The sequence below is a fragment of the Electrophorus electricus genome, chromosome 6 (genome assembly GCF_041902795.1).
Source record: "Electrophorus electricus isolate QZ-2024a chromosome 6, ASM4190279v1, whole genome shotgun sequence".
Classification (NCBI taxonomy): Eukaryota; Metazoa; Chordata; class Actinopteri; order Gymnotiformes; family Gymnotidae; genus Electrophorus; species Electrophorus electricus.
Genome location: NC_137502.1, coordinates 27,567,056 through 27,572,291, shown reverse-complemented (window position 1 = coordinate 27,572,291; position 5,236 = coordinate 27,567,056). Strand labels below are relative to the sequence as shown.

The 5,236-nt window shown below is 39.8% G+C and overlaps 1 long non-coding RNA gene across 1 annotated transcript; it reads right to left on the bottom strand.

Moving 5' to 3' along the window:
• Window positions 1–2,350: 2,350 nt before the first annotated feature.
• Window positions 2,351–5,149, bottom strand: LOC145658433 (uncharacterized). The gene is made up of 2 exons (XR_014123999.1): window positions 5,014–5,149; window positions 2,351–2,964 (listed from the first exon to the last, which is right to left on the bottom strand). It is a non-coding gene; the product is annotated as an uncharacterized LOC145658433 (long non-coding RNA).
• Window positions 5,150–5,236: the final 87 nt, after the last annotated feature.

Genomic DNA, 5,236 nt, shown 5'->3' with positions numbered 1-5,236 from the left:
GGACTACCAGTCACGTGACCCAACAACAGCCCGCCTCCAACGTCACTTCCTCCGTTCACTTCTGCTAGAGCTAATTCAGCGAAGCAAGACTGACAACTGCAGATCACCCCCCCCCTTCCAATTTACGCATGCGTTACTATCGGCAAGACAAAGATCATTTTAAATAATTGTGCGATGTATACTCACTCGAGCTCATTTTCATTGCCATGAAGCAAATAAAAAACAAAACCATCAAAAGGCTTAGTTTATTATGTAAAATGCACATAGCGAACCAAACATGGTTTTAAAGAAGCATAAATTAAATTATCTTGATTGAAGAAAATTGTTTTTCAAAAAAACTACCTATGGGAAAAACCATGATCTTGGGCTTTAAGGACTGAACACATAACGAACCCGAAGTATTGTTAAAAAGACAATGGAGATACGCTAACTGGTAAACTGAGTTGCGCTGTCGCTCACTGCTGTACTGGGTAACAGTGACGTAGTGACGAAGTCAGCAGTAAATGAGCCATCTTGCTTTTTAAAGACATCTTTGCAATTGTTCCGGACTCAAGTGAATCTGGCGCAAGGCAGCTGCTGGAGTCAAGATCTACTTTTCTCAGAATATATTTATTTATTTATTTTGAATGAATGAATGAACGAATATGTGGCCATGTATTACATGCTTAAATTAATTTCATTGACAGCGTATGAAGGTACTTTGAAGGTTTGATATATTTCTGTCCATTACAGTGTGTTCGTCAAGTGCCACCGAGCACGACAATGTCAGGACAATGTCTTCCCGAACATTTTATTCATTTGAAATAGTTTCGCCGAATTTGCAGAGACTTTATCGATCCGTTCAAAATGTGAATGTACGATGCTCATGGCATTAAGAAATTAATGTTAGCCAGTCGCTAATTATTCTATTTTGGATTGACATATTTCAATTCATTCATTCATTCATTCATTCATTCATTTATGACATTTGACTAAACGCTAAACAATTCGTGAACGTTGGTTTTAAGTTCGTCATTTTGGTCTTCATTTTGAATTCTGTTTTAAACATTGTTTTGTTTGGCTGCCATCTAGCAACATTTTAGCGGTATTGCAATTCAAAGTGGGAATTTGGTACAGATGGTTTGAGGTTGCATATGTTCGTTTGAGACAGGCATGTAGTCAGATTTATAAACTATGAAAACAAACGTTTGATACCATGTAAGCAAAATGTTTTATAATTTGTTATTAAAGGTTTTTAAATGGTATTAATGCTACCTGGATATACATGTCTATTATTTTATATGGACATATCAATATCTTCTCATGAACTTGCATTTAAGGTATTTAGCTGACACTTTTAACCAAAGCAACTTACAATTATGACTCAGTACAACTTGAGCAGTAGTGGGGCTTGAACCAGCAACCTTTGGAATAGAAGTCGAGTACCTTAACTGCTGAGCTACCACTGCCCTATTTTAGGAAGACAATGAGAAGAATGACAAGGGATGGTTTAAATTAGGCTTCTTACAGGAAATCAGTGAAGACCTCCTGCAGAAGTTCAGTGGAGTACAAAGGTCATTGAACATTTGAAATTTGTTGTTTTTCCTTTAAAGCATGTGGCATCAGTCTTATCCCAGGTGATGTCCATGATGATCAATATTGCAGGATGTGTGCTGTCTAGGAATTGAACCCACAAACAACAAAAAGGTGACTCTTCCTAAAAACTTACATTTACAGCATTTAGCTGATGCTTTTATCCAAAACATCTTACAATCATGTCCGAACACATCTTGAGTAATTGAGGGTTAAGGGCGTTGCTCTGGGGCCCCACAGTGGCAGGGCTTGAACTGACAACTTGCTGATTATTAGTCAAGTACGTTAACCACTGATCTTAACCACTAACATTTCAGCAATGGCTATAAGCTTGGTGTCAGACAGGACCTGTAATTTGGTCAAAACAGAGGTGGTGTGCAGATGCTGGTGGTCCTTTATCACTATGACTTCACAGGTAATGTATAGTGTTATTACTATCACATGTAATCTGTGATATGGACTGAATATTTTAAAACTGTTTTGTTTTTATTCACAACAAAGTGTTCTTAGTGCACCACACTAAATATTCTAGAAGCTGTTAGATTTTGATGCATATGTTAAAATAATTGATAAATAGTATTTTGTTTTGATAATGTTTTGGATAGTTAATCTTAAATGTCAACCTATACTTCAAACAACGTTTAAGGCGAAAGAAAAATTATTTTTGTACTGGGTGAAATTTCACTGAGTGCAAACTGTTAGTGTTACATGTTACAGAATTATTATGTGTGAGTGAGTGACTGAGAAGGTAAGCGGCACAGAGATACAGGAGGCCAGGGCTGCTGTGCTGGAAAACCCAACCTGTTTTATTTTCTACATTTTTTTAACTACAGAAATGCTGAAACATTTCAACACTGAAAAAAGCATGATGACATCATCACGTGCGTCTCTTTTTTTTTCTCTTTTTCTTGCTTAGCAAACACAGTAGGTGATATTGCACGGCAGAGGAAGGGGGCGAGACGAGGAGAGAAAGAAAAGAGCAAAGGAGAGGGAGAGAGAAAGAGAGAGAAAAGTAGCAAAGTCAGGGGAGAAAGAAAAACTCAGTTTGTTAGAGCAGAGAACCACAATCAAACAGGAAGCTCAGTCAGAGAGGAATGGCTAACGCATCATCAGAGAGGAATGGCTAATGCATCATTCCCTTTGTTTTTTTTTCTTCTTTTTTGTCCTTTTTTATACCAGACACAGGGTACATTAAAAGCACTGGGTAAGATGAGTTTGAGACAGAGAGAAAAAGTAACAACAAAAAACTGACACAAGGGCGCTCTGCTAGTAAGGCTAATGTACTTTAAACTACTGCTTTTGGGAGAAAAAAAACACACCAGCAAGTTAATTTTTCAGATGACAAAAACCTTCCAGCCTTTAAATGTTTTCATCGCTTTAGTCCATCGTGGACTAAAAGAAAAGGGAACAAAAAACATGAAATAAGGAAAAAGACACAATGTTTTTTGTTCTTTGTTTTCCAGATGATTGTCATAGGCGTATTGTAGGGCACACAGAGCCAGGCCTTCTTATCAAACAGGAACTCCTTTTCCACGACAACCAACTGGGGTGGGTAGAAATGATTAGAGCAGTCCCAACATTCACATACAGCAAGCTATCTAAGCCACACGCTATAATCTGCCAGGGGACTTCCTCAAACAGGGCACTGGGGCTGGGGTGGGGGTGGGAGGATGTCTGTGACTATAGCACCTACAGAGAGAGTACTCCACCTACAGAGAGAGTTGGATCACTCAACCGGACTCCACTGTTTGTACTTCTAAGGCCGTTTCTTTTGGATTATCTTTTGTTGGAGGGGTGTCAGGATTTTGGCGTGAACAGGATCCATTACTACACTCTTTGTTAATGGGATGTACTAAAAGACTGCTCAGAGAATACTCTGAACCTTGGGAAAGGTGAATTATGTATGAGAGAGAGAGAGAAAGAGAGAGAGAGAAGCTGGAGAAAAACACAAAATTTTCTAAAACTGCCCAAAACTGCTGCCAGATAATGGTGGTGTAAACCTTGACCCTAACCCTATCCCTAACTGCCAGATAATGGTGGTGTAGACCCTGATCCTGACCCTAACTGCTAGATAATGGTGGTGTAAACCCTGATCCTAAACCTGACCTTGACCTTATCCCTGACCCTGGTTCTGACTTTAGATAATGGTGGTGTGATTTTACACAAATGAGTGTAAACATACTGCTGCTGTGAGCATTTTTGCAGTCCTGCAGATCTGGGCGAAGGATTATGCATTGCATTATTGCATAATTTGCTTTGCAGGTTTATTTGCTTGTTGGCCTTACATGAGTTTGTCCCACAGAACGGAACACCAGGTGGAATTAAACAGTGGTGCCACATCTATTGAAAATATGCCCTGCAATGTGGATCCTCCCCCGGCCGACCCGCTGCCCCGTTCAGGCTCTGCCCCCTTTGTGAAACACCCAGAAAAGTGGGTGGGGCTTGTGGCCCTTGTCTGCAGAACCCTTGGATTGTACATTTTTAAGATGAAATGAACCAAATGCATCTACTAATCTTCTGTACAGAGTCCTACTGCACCTGCCACTTTACTTGAGCCATGTGAAAACCAAAATGAAAACTCACCCTCATGACCAAGTTACTCTTATTCACCCCCCCCCCCCCCCCCCCCCCCCGGCTTTTTTGGTTTATTTATATAAATCTCAAGATGTGCAGAAATATCCATGAAAATATAAGGGACACATATGACAGAAAACCTGACCCTTTGTTCTGTTTGTCAGTGGAGTGACAGAAAGGTGACGTGATTCTGGAGGGCAGAGGGAGAGCCATGGAGTCTGGCAGTGTTTACAACGTAGAGCAGAATGCCAGGAGCAAACCCCACCTCCCACACACACACACACACACACACACACACGTACGTACGTACACTTACAGCGCCTCTATGCTTCCAACGGAAGGCCGGAACAGAAAACTGAATATCCTGTTTTTTGTTATGTTTTGTTTTGTTTTTTTTCAAAAAACCTACTATATACAAATCTATATTTTCTACAAATGCATAAATTAAAACAGTTTAAGCAATACAAAATGCAGTTAAATTAAACAAAATCACAAACACAGCAACAGAGAAAATATAAACACAGCATCACAGCAGTTGGTTTTACCCTGTAAAAAAGAATAGTCTACCATCATTATAGTACTGGAATAACACAATGTCTTAATAAAAAATACGCTTCTCTTTTCATTCCTGCAAGTTTCAAACCACAATCTTAGAAACCTGCCTTCAGTGGCCAAAACAGAGCACTTTTGCCAAACCTTCAAAATAAATACTCATAAAGACTTTTAAAGTAACACTTACCAAACTAGCTAGTTTCTGCCTCAATCACATAAACTCTCTATACAACAGAACTGTAAGAATTTATTACTATGAGGTATTTGGAGACATTGGTAAAAGAAACACACGGCCCAAATGGTGGACATGCCTACCAGGTAATGTGAACCACAAGGGGGCAGGACTAGCAGGAGATCTGTGTTGGGGCGAGGCTTAATGGGGAAGAAGAAGGAGCTTTGGCTTATCAGCAAAAGAGGTGGAGAAACGAAACAAAATTCCTTTGGTATGTTTTCATTGCATGGCTGCGCTGGCAAAAGCACCACGGTGAGAGAGAATAACTCCTTTTATCTTTGACAGGGCCCTTCAAGAGGCTGAGGT